The sequence below is a fragment of the Pinus tabuliformis genome, chromosome 1_2, assembly GCF_031772625.1.
Source record: "Pinus tabuliformis cultivar Carrire ecotype Pingquan chromosome 1_2, CPIR1, whole genome shotgun sequence".
Lineage (NCBI taxonomy): Eukaryota > Viridiplantae > Streptophyta > Pinopsida > Pinales > Pinaceae > Pinus > Pinus tabuliformis.
In genome coordinates, this window is record NC_142298.1 from 189959222 (window position 1) to 189973008 (window position 13787).

The 13787-nt window shown below is 41.7% G+C and overlaps 1 pseudogene; it reads left to right on the top strand.

Moving 5' to 3' along the window:
- The first annotated feature begins 7773 nt into the window (after window positions 1–7773).
- Window positions 7774–8836, top strand: LOC149205131 (putative sugar phosphate/phosphate translocator At1g12500 pseudogene; annotated as a pseudogene).
- Window positions 8837–13787: the final 4951 nt, after the last annotated feature.

The following is a 13787-nucleotide window of genomic DNA, read 5'->3' on the forward strand; positions in this document are numbered from 1 at the left end:
TGGTTTCTGTGTTCACTCTTTTCAGATCTATTCAAGAGTTTTCCTGCCTGTAGTTAGTACACCTCTGTTTGAAACCCCTTTCCTTGTTGTTATTCCGCCTCCATTGTGCAAAGAACTATAAATGTTTTTATCTATTTTTTGAGTCATTTTCAGTTCTCCTTTACAAATATGTAACGTAATTGTACTATCGTTTCTTGATTTGAAAGTGTCGCAAGTGTCGTTTTCAATTAAAGGAAGAGAATCTGATTGTTCTTGATAGTCGATTACCCTGTTACTATTGTATTCGATCTGAATTAATAGTTTTTCTAGTGTCGAAAGCAAGTTTTCATTTCCAAATCGCAAAGTGTTGTCATTGTCTTCATTTTGATTTTGAAAAGAAACTTGTTAGTAATTGTCGCTTTGAAAAATAATTCAGATTTGCGCATTAGCTTTCTTTTTATCATTCACATATTAAGAAGGCTGAAAACAAATACATGCATGTGCATTTGCATTTAGACTGTTTGATTTAGGACAGTGCATATAGTGTGTGCTCTATGCTCTTTGCTAAAAGAACGCCATTTCTCTTTCCTTAGTAGCTAGGATTTTCATTGCACAAAGAAGATAAAACGACTGTTTATCATCTTAGATTGCATTTTAGGAAATGTACGTCTACATCACACGGTGAACCTGAAAGGCAAATTTCTTAAGCAAGATCAACTATAAAATAAATTTAATGAATCTAACAATGCTTTGGAACCTAACCCACAACAACTAGAAGTCTAGGCTAGAGACGTATTCCGGCGTCGTAAAGCCTGGTAACTGTTATTTTCACTGTTGGTTGGGTGATTCCTCCACTTTGAGACGATAAGTGCCAGTATGGACTTGTGCTCCCACGTACCGTCGAGTATATTTTGGGAGACCACAATAGGTTTAATCCTTTATCCATACGAAGCCGTGTCTGCCGCCCTATCGATCGCACTGCACTGAACACAACATTCAGGAAGATTGACTGCCATACCGTAAAAAGTATTCTGTAGTTTTGCGATTGGTTTGGTAATCCCTCTGCCTAGATTTCCAGAGCAGTCCCTTTCATTCCTTTTCAGACTCCTTAACGGAAAAGGTCTATCTGAGCACTTGTCACTTCAGGCTCATTAAAAATCGAAGGCGACTAGAGTCATCTTTTATTTTTTCTCGACTCTTTAAAATTGAAAAAACAAGTTGTGTCAAAGCATCTAAAATTCATCTAATTCGGAAACATACTTCCCCTTTATTTTTAGTTGATCGAGTAATCCACAATCGTGGAAGAAAGTCAATTGAAACCCCGTCGTTCGCGGAGGCTTACGAGTCAACCGTCTTTGTCTCCGGAATCGAAACTATTACGGACAAACCGAACTCGTTTAACCGGTTCCAAATCTCCTGGTAAAGTTAGAACAAGTGTTCCAACACCATCAGAGACTCCGGTTACTCCAAACGTTTCTGGTATCCCTGCTTTTACAAAAGAAGTTCAGCAGCCACCGAGGGACAGTAGCTTTGATCCTAGTTTGAAGGTAAACACTTGTGTTACTAAACCAGTTTCTTCTACAACTGGTTCAGAGAGTGTTATTCCCCAAACATCTGTCGCTGCAAATTCCATACCTTCTTCGGCACCAGAAATATTTTACGGACCTGACGGTCTACCTCTTCCACCTGGTCTGATTGCTATAGAAGAGATTGTGGAGGATCCTACTGATGAGCCCCAAAAATGGAAAATTATTTGGGCTCATTCAACCTCCTAATTTGACTTAATCCACCATTCTCATTAGTTTATTGCATGTTTTTGATTATATTTATGTTAATAGAGTGAATTTGGTTAGTCATTATGCCAACAAGTCTAATGGGTGCTTTGTGTAGCCTTTTTGGTCAACTTGGAGACAAAATTGAAGGTCTTAATGAGCACTTGGCAGCCAAATTCGTGGGAGAACAAGCTAGAGGATTTGTAGGAAGGTGTCCCCTTAATTTATGGGCCCTTACCTCGAATTCTCCACCATCAGCTCGGAGTTCAAGGGCCACCGAATCAATCAGCACAAGGGCAGCCAAGCAAGTCAAGTAGGACTGCTGTTAACTCCAAGTTTTGGGCAGCCGAGTCCCTAAAGTTTAGGAGGACTGTTGGGTCCTCAATTTGTATAAATAAGAAGGCTTAGGGCCTCCTTTTGGTTGGCCAGTGGATGTTAGCTAGTTAGCCAGTAGATAGTAGCTAGTAGTTAGTCATTTCATAGCCTTGTTGTAGTCATTTTGTAATTCGATTTGTAGGCAATAGATTAGCTTTGCTTTCAGCTCATTCTCAAGCTCTCCTTGTGGACAGTTTTGATATAACTCTTCATTCTTGATTAATAAATATGAATCCAGCTTTGCACCAGCTCTAAATCTCTCTTGGGAGGCTGTAGCTCTTGGGGTTGGGCCCATCTCAAGTGCCCAGTACCTCCCTTGTTTATCTTTATGTGTGTTCGCTGCATTCTTAAAATAAAGTCTGCTCTTTAGATTTAATTCGTGCTTTGTTACTTAGGTTGCTTTTGATGGTTGAAGTAGCTTTTTATGTTTAGGATGGATTGGTAGGAGTTAGTCATGCGTTTATATCTCTTTGATAATGTTTTGTTCACATGCTGTACGTGATTCTTGTCATGAATAAGGTTGCTGTTCACTGATCTCATTAAACTGTTAGATAGATCATCTAATATTTTGATTGTATGCAAGACGTAGTTGGTTTGATCAGGTAAACACTATGTAGGGCACCTTCATCACCTCCTCGTTCATGTGAGCCTTGTCCAGATCAGCGCCTCCATCACCAAGTCTGTTTCCTCATCTCCCATCTGCTCTTTTGCCACGTAACCCTACCTTCTTGCCTTTCCATTGCCTAAACCTTCTTTGATGCAAGCTAGACTTCCACACCCTCTCATCACCTCATCCCTCAGTCATTGGGTCACTTCAGACCCCCATCCTACCTCCATAACCATCCATGCATCTTCCATCAATCACCCATCCTCAAAAATCCCATTTCGAAACATCCTGTAGAAGAATTACAGAACATCCTGTAGAAACCCCTGCAGACTTCCTGTAGAAGTTCATAAACACGGTTGCATGGCATCCTGACTTTGTGAAACTCTCTGAAAGGATGATAGGGATCCCTTAGACCCTTTCCGAGTCTTCCCAACCTTTTCCAAGCATTTCTCCTCCTTGATCCACCCCTGCACAGTGGAAAGCCAGTTAAAAGCACATGCATGATAATTCTAATAACTTAATCAAAAATACAAAAAGATGTTTTCTTCAAATAGTGATAACTTAGACACATGCATTTTACCTTCCTAGAAGTAATGGCATCTCTTCTCGTAGTTTGCATTCTCATTTTTGCATCAGTAGGACTAGTTGGTAGAATTAGGGTTTGCTAGGGTTTGTATTTCTTTTTGGCTTTCAGTTTCTTTCCGCAAGTAGATTAGCTTCCTTTGAGTTAGCTTTCGTCCATCAGTTAAAAAGCTTCTTCTGAGAACATATAGAAGTTGGCTTGAGCCCTAGCGGACTTGTGCCAGCTGACCAAGTGACAGCTGCGACAAGAGCTAGTACTTGTGCATACAGCACCGTCGCTTCCAAGTTTGTTACGAACTACCGGGTTGATAAAATTAGAGAAGGAAGCTCCAGGAGTTGTAGCATTATTGCTACAATACTGGAGCCCACCATCTTTTTGGCGCCGTTGCCGGGGAAGCGTCAGAGTATTGGTGATTGCCGCTTTTCTTCTATTTTCCACTACAATCTTCTGCTAAGTAGTTTATTTCATTTCCATTATGCAATTTCATTTATGCAAAAGTAGATTAGTATTTCCCGCTTTCATAGATTAGCATTTCAATTCCGCAATTTCATTTCTGCAAGCGTAGATTAGCATTTCAATTCCGCAAGCGTAGACTAGCATTTCATTCCTGCAATTTCATTTGAGCAAAATAGATTAGTCCTTTCCTGCTTTCATTTCAATTCCGCATTTTCATTTTAGCAAGATAGTTAGTTGCAGTTCAATCTATTTCAGTCTTGCAGGTAGAAGTAGAAAAAAGCAAAAATCAACCCAAAAAGATTTCATTTCATGCCTTGTAGGAGTAGAGATAAGTTAGAAAAATGATTTCACAACACCCCCCATTGCTTCACACGGCCAACCTTCTCTCTTCTTCGATGGCTGTGACTAAGAAGAACCCTTGGATGGACATCAAGGCATATTTAAAGAACCTCTAGGGGAGAAGAAGAAGAAAACATTCCTCTGGAGCAAATGGCTACAAGCAGAAATGTTGGGAGCAGTACCTTATCCAAAAATGAATTTGCAAATCAGATCGAAGATTTCAAGAGTGATATGAGGCAGTTTCTTGCCATGCAACTAGATACCTTGCGGATCCAAAAGAAGCAAGAAGAAGCCAAGAGGGATTTGGCCATTTTTTGTCCTAGGTGCACTAGAAAGCATCCTAGGAACAAATGTACAATGCACTCCCTAGAAGTGTGTTTCATCTGTGAAGAATACCATCCTACAAATCAGTGCCCTTCCTTGCCTGGACTTAAAGTTGCATATCAGAGAACCAAAGAAGCCACTGAATCACTCCGTTATATGAACCAAAGGAGGCCGCATGGACCTAGATCTTACCAGCAGGAACTGCCAAGGACATCCGAGACCTATTATGACCCCTATCAAGCCACTTTCATGCCTTCTTGGGGTCCCCCTGCTCATCCTTCCTGGTTCACACCTCCTCCTTGTTCCTCCATAGATCCATATTATGCCCAACCAGTTGCTCATTCATTTCACTCTTATGCTCAGCCACAGCCTCAGTGGAATGCACTTTATCAGGAGTGGAGGCCCCAGTACAACTCTCATCCTGCTCATTTTCCTCCACCACCTGCTCATCCACAACCATCGCCTCCTCCTCCACCAAGGCAACCCCAAATGCCTACCCAACCACAATGCCATCCATCTCCATCTCAATTTCACACCTCCACTCAACTACCCGTACCATTTCCAAAGCCATACAATGGAGTAGCTCAACCCAATTGCAGAGCTGAGGCACAACATGTGCAAATGACTCCTTTTGAGCTTAATGATGTTCACCAAAGCTCAGGAAGAGTGTTGCAAAACAGAGACTATATTGACAACATTGAAGGACCAAAGGAAAAATAAGATTCCAAAGGGGAGATCAAAGAACCATGGGCTGCACTTGATGAAGAGAAGAGATCAGAATCAGAGATCGAGAAAGCCTCCTCATGGTTACCGTCAAATCTTCCATGTATTCAAGAGAAAGATCAGCAAAAAGAGGAAGATGAGAAAATTATGATAGAAGGTGACATGAAGAATGATCCAGATCAGCAAAAGGACCAAGGATATCAAAGCTATATTGAGACATGGTTCCAGATAGTCACTAAGTTGCAGCAGTACTCTCTTCCTCAGCTATGTTTGATCCCTTCAAGGTCAGATCATTTGGTCTCTGAGATCTGGATACCTATCCAAGCACGCATTTCGAGCCTCCACATCATTTTGTCTCTAATCTCGATGTGCACATGGCTCCATTGGAAGTATTCTTATACTTGATAACGATTTTGTTTTTCAAGTAGGGTAGGGTAGAAAAAAAGAAAAAAAAAAAGAAAAAAAAGAGAAAAAAAGAAAAAAGAAAAAAATGAAAAAAGAGGAAAATAGAAATCTAAGGTGAAAACCTCCTTGGAGGGGCCTTAGATTGGCTCATTGATTGAAAACCTCCATGAGGCGATCAATGGGTTGGAAAAAAAAAAGAGAAAAGAGAATAAGATCTCTGGGTGAAAACCTCCCTTGGAGGCGCCCAGGGCAGGCAATTAGGGTGAAAACCTCCATGAGGCGCCCTAGTTGTTTTTCAAAAAAAGAAAAAAAAAAAGAAGAGAAAAATAAAAAGAAAAATAAAACTAATTTCCATTGGCTAATTGCAGGTTGCAAGAAGGACGTTTCATGACAGGAGGAGCACTCAAATCAAAATCAAAGGAATTTTTCTTGTGCCTTCTACAGGAAGCTCTGTATTTCTACAGGAAACATCCTGTAGAACCTTTGGACGAGCCAAATCCAATTTCAAAAGTGAATTTAATGGTGGGAATCTATTGATTAGGCCTACAAGCACTTGTGTGTCCATCCCTTGCCTTTCTCCATCATTTTTTCCACCTCATTGTGCTTCTCATTGTGCTTCTACAGGAACTTCCTGTAGAAATTGTGGGAAACTAGACATGGATTTCAAAAAGTGGTTTGGCGAACATGGTAGCTTCCTCAAGGGTTCAGAAGCCCTCATGCAATCTTCCAACTCCTCCTCCATCATCTCCATACCTGCATCACAGCCCAAGCTCAGTTTTTCCTTCCATGCAAACATTTGCAAAAAGCCTTGAGGCAAAAATCCATAGAACAAAATTTGTTTTTGCCATAACTTGAAAACCATGCATCCATTTGACAAACCGTTTTATGGGGAATTGTACAAGGGTGATGGCAACATGCTTGAGTAGTTTCAGCCAATTCCGGTGCACGGTTTCCAAGAAATCACCCTCCATCACCATCAGAGATTTTTTCATTTTCTCCATAACCGTGCATCTGTTTCAAAACCTGTTTCATGGGTATATGCATATGAGTGATGGTAACCTACCCAAGCAGTTTCAGCCGATTCCGATGCACGGTTTCCGAGAAATCGATCTCTGAAATTTTCAGCCATTTTCCATTTTTCTCGAAATTCGTGCATCCATTGATCACGATTTTGCTATGGGAGGTGCATCATGATGATAGAAACATGCTCAGAAAGTTTCAGATCGATCCGCTTTACCGTTTGGGAGAAATGGCGAAAACAAGTTCTGGTTCTGTGATAATGCAGCAGCAGCAGCTTGAACGTGCAGATTTGAACGTGGAAACAAATGCATGCAGCTTAGATCTGGTCAGAGGACACCTGCACAAGGAAAAGCAATCAAAAATCATCAGCCAAGCCCTCATGCAACCAAAGGATCCAAGCATGCAACAACAAAAAGCTTCACAAGCAGCCGTTTGACTTCAGGTACGTGACTAAACCTTGTTCATCTATTGCATGAATCTAGTCTAAGCACTGCATGAACGAATGGAATGGTGAAATTAAGCCATGAATGTAGCAAGAAACCCAGTTCTCTAGCACTCACGAGAAAATCACGCAGCATGCGTGGATAGTCATTCACGTGGAAGATGAGAAACACAGGCAATGGAAGATTTGTTGAACTTTAGTGCACAGGGCATCAATTGATTAACAAATAGAAGAAGACATGCAGTTCATGATAGCACAGCAGTTCATATGGGCCAGCACACGTTTTTTCCACCTCACTCCACCAAAAATCACGCAGAATCAATGAGCGCTCAACTGAAATTCATAAACTGTTAGTCAACTTGCACTTGCATCACGTTAAACTGAAGTATACATCCTTTGCTTCCACAATCAGCTTAACCTATCATCCTTCGCTGATTTTTTTGGCCTGTTCAAAATTCTCTAGCATACCAAGATTGTGCAGAGGTGCAGAGACATCCTATGGAATCCGGCTAGCATTCTACAGGAAGACGTTTTACAGGAAAATACAGTAGAGTCTTCTAGGGCAGAGTAAGCTGCTTGGTATTCCGGCGGAACTGGGGTGGAGCTCTCTGATGAGATTTGTGGTTGCACTCGCTTCTCATACACCTCAATCTCAATCTGAAGCTGTTCCCAATAGGAACTGATCTCTCTTTCATCTCCCAGCTCGAGGAGGCTAAAAAGATCACCAAGTTGCAGAGTTGGGGGAGGCTTATAATAACGAGACATCCACATCTGTTTTGGGTCCATCTGAGTCCTACACAGTATAGACAAGTACCCAGACGATGCTCAGGTCTGGAAACCAATTGGGTCTTCCGAATATTGATCAGATCTGATTTTTCAAGCCCTCTTCAGCTATGGCCGAAACACAAACATGGACGAGGCGGGGCAGTAATCCAAAGCTTGAACAAGAAGTTATTGACATACCTCCAACTCCAACAGGAGAAGGAAAATATGGTGCATTTCCTGTGTCCCAGACTATTACAACAGCTCTCATTATTGCAGCTTGGTACTCTTCCAATATTGGTGTGCTATTGCTTAACAAATGCCTACTTAGTTTTTTGGATGCAGATACCCAATATTCCTCACAATGTTGCACATGTGTGCCTGTTCATTTTATGGTTTTCTGGCAATTTCATGGTTAGAGATTGTACCAATGCAGTTCATCGTCTCCAGGAGACAGTTTCTTGAGATATTGGCACTGAGCTTCATTTTCTCCTTCTCGGTTGTTTGTGGCAATATTTCTCTGCGCTATTTGCCAGTCTCCTTCAATCAAGCTATTGGGGCAACAACTCCCTTCTTCACAGCAATATTTTGCATTTATAATAACATGTAAGAGGGAGTCTTCTGTGGTTTATATGGCCTTGGTGCCTGTGGTATTTGGCATTGTTATTGCAAGCAACAGTGAGCCATTATTCCACCTTTTTGGCTTTTTGGTTTGCCTAGGATCAACTGCTGCCAGAGCATTGAAATCAGTTGTTCAGGGGCTCCTGCTTACCTCTGAGGCAGAGAAGCTTCACTCTATGAATTTGCTCATGTACATGGCATCAATTGCTGCGCTGTTATTGCTTCCTGTTACTCTTTTTGTGGAAGGTAATGTATTAGCTATTGCTATTGAAAAAGCCAGAGAAAACACCTTTATCATATTCCTGTTGCTTGGAAACATGACCATGGCTTATCTTGTGAATTTAACCAACTTCCTTGTTACAAAACATACGAGTGCCCTCACGTTGCAGGTTTTAGGAAATGCCAAGGCCACCATTTCTTCCACATGATTGCATATACTTGCACACTCATAACAAGGCTGAGAATTCACTAGGAAAAGCAGCAGACAGTGAGGAAGAAGAGCAGAAAGGGGGAGAAGATGAAGGCTGCCACAGCCAAGCTGAAAGGAAAATCGCCCACAGCCAAGCAGGAAGTTAGCAGACTATTTCTACAGGAAGACAGAGGACTGTTTCTACAAGAAGCCAACGAACTGTTTCTACAGGAAGTTTGAAAAGAGGGAAGAAAAAGGAGAAATCGACCGAGATTTTAGCCAAGGAGGCCACCAGGGCCATCAAAGATGAGGAGAGAGATTGGTTGCTCAGAGGATGAGCAACACTTTCAGTAGGGGGGTGATGATGAGCCCCAAAAATGGACAATTATTTGGGCTCATTCAACCTCCTAATTTGACTTAATCCACCATTCTCATTAGTTTATTGCATGTTTTTTATTATATTTATGTTAATAGAGTGAATTTGGTTAGTCATTATGCCAACAAGTCTAATGGGTGCTTTGTGTAGCCTTTTTGGTCAACTTGGAGACAAAATTGAAGGTCTTAATGAGCACTTGGCAGCCAAATTCGTGGGAGAACAAGCTAGAGGATTTGTAGGAAGGTGTCCCCTTAATTTATGGGCCCTTACCTTGAATTCTCCACCATCAGCTCGGAGTTCAAGGGCCACCGAATCAATCAACACAAGGGCAGCCAAGCAAGTCAAGTAGGACTGCTGTTAACTCCAAGTTTTAGGCAGCCGAGTCCCTAAAGTTTAGGAGGACTGTTGGGTCCTCAATTTGTATAAATAAGAAGGCTTAGGGCCTCATTTTGGTTGGCCAGTGGATGTTAGCTAGTTAGCCAGTAGATAGTAGCTAGTAGTTAGTCATTTCATAGCCTTGTTGTAGTCATTTTGTAATTCGATTTGTAGGCAATAGATTAGCTTTGCTTTCAGCTCATTCTCAAGCTCTCCTTGTGGACAGTTTTGATGTAACTCTTCATTCTTGATTAATAAAGATGAATCCAGCTTTGCACCAGCTCTAAATCTCTCTTGGGAGGCTGTAGCTCTTGGGGTTGGGCCCATCTCAAGCGCCCAGTACCTCCCTTGTTTATCTTTATGTGTGTTCGCTGCATTCTTAAAATAAAGTCTGCTCTTTAGATTTAATTCGTGCTTTGTTACTTAGGTTGCTTTTGATGGTTGAAGTAGCTTTTTATGTTTAGGATGGATTGGTAGGAGTTAGTCATGCGTTTATATCTCTTTGATAATGTTTTGTTCACATGCTGTACGTGATTCTTGTCATGAATAAGGTTGCTGTTCACTGATCTCATTAAACTGTTAGATAGATCATCTAATATTTTGATTGTATGCAAGACATAGTTGGTTTGATCAGGTAAACACTATGCAGGGCACCTTCATCACCTCCTCATTCATCCGAGCCTCGTCCAGATCAGCTCCTCCATCACCAAGTCTGTTTCCTCATCTCTCATCTGCTCTTTTGCCACGTAACCCTACCTTCTTGCCTTTCCATTGCCTAAACCTTCTTTGATGCAAGCTAGACTTCCACACCCTCTCATCACCTCATCCCTCAGTCATTGGGTCACTTCAGACCCCCATCCTACCTCCATAACCATCCATGCATCTTCCATCAATCACCCATCCTCAAAAATCCCATTTCGAAACATCCTGTAGAAGAATTACAGAACATCCTGTAGAAACCCCTGCAGACTTCCTGTAGAAGTTCATAAACATGGTTGCATGGCATCCTGACTTTGTGAAACTCTCTGAAAGGATGATAGGGATCCCTTAGACCCTTTCTGAGTCTTCCCAACCTTTTCCAAGCATTTCTCCTCCTTGATCCACCCCTGCACAGTGGAAAGCCAGTTAAAAGCACATGCATGATAATTCTAATAACTTAATCAAAAATACAAAAAGATGTTTTCTTCAGATAGTGATAACTTAGACACATGCATTTTACCTTCCTAGAAGTAATGGCATCTCTTCTCATAGTTTTCATTCTCATTTTTGCATCAATAGGACTAGTTGGTAGAATTAGGGTTTGCTAGGGTTTGTATTTCTTTTTGGATTTCAGTTTCTTTCCGCAAGTAGATTAGCTTCCTTTGAGTTAGCTTTCATCCATCAGTTAAAAAGCTTCTTCTGAGAACATATAGAAGTTGGCTTGAGCCCTAGCGGACTTGTGCCAGCTGACCAAGTGACAGCTGCGACAAGAGCTAGTACTTGTGCATACAGCACCGTCGCTTCCAAGTTTGTTACAAACTACCAGGTTGATAAAATTAGAGAAGGAAGCTCCAGGAGTTGTAGCATTATTGCTACAATACTGGAGCCCACCACCTACATTTAGCACTCCATCGCAATTTGGAGTCGGGATCACTCTGTATCCTTCTTCATCAGAAATTAGTCTACCGCCATCGGAAGCTCCTGTAGAATCACTAGGTAATCTTTTGGATAGACTAGAAATGTATGAACAACCGTCGACATCTAGGACTGTGTCGTCCGACACAGCGATGGCGGAACTTCTTGCTGTCACTCCAACAATGTTCGCCGGTATACCATCTGTCCCAACTAGCTCCAATCACTAGAAGGGGCCCACTCAGGGGCTATTTCGACAGTATGGTCCGTCCCTATTTGTTCATCCGGAATAGTATCCGTAAACTCTTATGTTGAGTCTCAGCAAATTGATCCTTCAGGGTGTCAATTTAGGCAGTCTAGTCCCCAAGGGCAAACCATGCCTTTAAGTACCGGATTACCACCGTATGGGGGGAAGTATACCCTTTCATTGTCTCCTCCGGGAGGACAACCATACAGGAGTTCACAACAAAATTCAGGTTATGCTGGAATTACATCTAACGGTTGGGTGCCGATATTGCCTCAACAACCAAGAGTTGTATATTCAATGCAACAATGTTTACCTATGTCAAATATACCAACTACGCTAGCTATTGTGACGATGTCGCAAGTACAAGCATTGCCTGTTGTATGCCAACCTCAGGTTTCTCAGGTTGTAACGCAACAGCCTCTTGACCCTGCGACTCAACCACAATCGTCGACTGGTGGAATGACACAGGCCCAAACGGGTACAATTACCCCTCATCTTGGTCAAACAGTTAGTATCGGTCAACAACACATGGCTTCACAACCATGGCTGGTGCAATACCAACAACCGCAATTCCAACAAGTATACTAAAGATCTGAGCAACAAATCTTTGCAAATAGTGGGCAGCCGTATATTCAAAACGGTCAAAATCAACCATTCTACAATGGATATGCCCACCAACCTTACCAAAGTTACCAACATCAAATGCATTATGCTGGTATGCAAAGACCAACTACTCAGGCGATTCCATCTTATCCTGGGTATGCTTTGCCTAACTTGAATCAACAGTTGCCCTTCGTGGTGACTTTAAAGTTACCAGATCTAAATCGGTTAACAAACAATCCAATCGCTTACGCCCCTTGGTGGCTAGCGATTCTGCATAAACTTCCGTCAGATATTCCTAAATTTAATGGAAATCCTGGTGAAGATCCGTCGAATCATGTGATGACCTTTCATCTATGGTGTTCATCAAACACCCTAAACAATGATTCGATTAGGCTTTGCCTTTTTCAGAGGACGTTAACTGGTCTGGCAGCAAAATGGTATATCGAATTGCCCAGAGTTTCGTTTGACAACTTCAGTACCCTAGCCACAACCTTTTTAACCCATTTTCAGTTACCGATAAGGTACGAAACGGGAACAGAACTTCTTACCAATTTCAAACAAACAACGGCCACTCACATATCTGATCATATACATGAGTGGCGACGTCATCGTAGAATGGTAAAAACGTATTTTCCTGATCAGCTTTTAGCTGAATGGTTTATTAAGTCTTTGTTACCTTCAATTACAGAAAATGTGGCAAAAGGGGGAGTCGTCACCGAAGAGCAAGTTATTGCTCGTGCGCAATATTTGGACTTGATTTACACTCAGTCTGGCACGCTCTACGATAAAATACCTGACGCGCCCAAATTGGAATTCTCGGTCCTTCCTCCTCCTAAATCAAAAAATGACTCTCATGCCAGCGATGGCATGATTGGCGCGACAGACATGAAATCGACAAAGGCTACATCTAAAAAGGCCCGTAATATTTCCAGTCAAAATGCAAAAGAAGAACTTCTTGCCTCGGAAGTAAATGTCGTCTCGACAGATAAAGGCAAAGAAACCAAGCAACCAGGAGGCAAGAAGAAAAACAAAGGGAAGAAGAAGAAATAGGAGGAATCATCACCTGAAAAATCTTCTGCAAACCCTCCTGGAAATAGGAAACCAAAAAATCCATGCTTTATATGCGATGAGGATCATTGGACATCAGATTGTCCACACAGAGCTGAGCTTAGAAAATTCTTCAAGAATTCAAAAACCTTGGCAGTATTAACTGATCCGTTTCCAAATCCAAGAACAAATCTGGTTGACAGTGGAAATGCTTCCCCGTCTCAAGTGTTGATGTTGTCGGTTTCCAAACAGCAAAATGATGCTTTGATATCGACAAGGAACAAAGATTACGGGAATCCACAGCTGTCGAACAAGGATAAAGATCAACCTAGTAGTTCGACAACAACTTCGAAAGAAGTTGCGCCACCCATCATTTCTGAGTTGACAATAAAATCGCCAAAGGGAGTAGTACACAAGTCGACATTTAATCCTCGTGCTAGAGCAGCACAACATTATAATATAGTGGAAGATCTGGCCCAATCGCCATCCGCTATGTCGACACTTGAGGTACTACAAAATTGCCCATCCCAAAAGCAGGCTTTATTATCAGCTATTGGTGGGATAGACCCAAAGGATTCAAATCTTGTGTCCTTTAATCATAAAGGATACGATCCTCAGTTACCAGCTCAACTAGCTTTCCTCATTCAAGTGAAAGCCCTCAACAAAACTGTTCATCGAACAATTATTGATGAGGGGGCATCTACATGTATT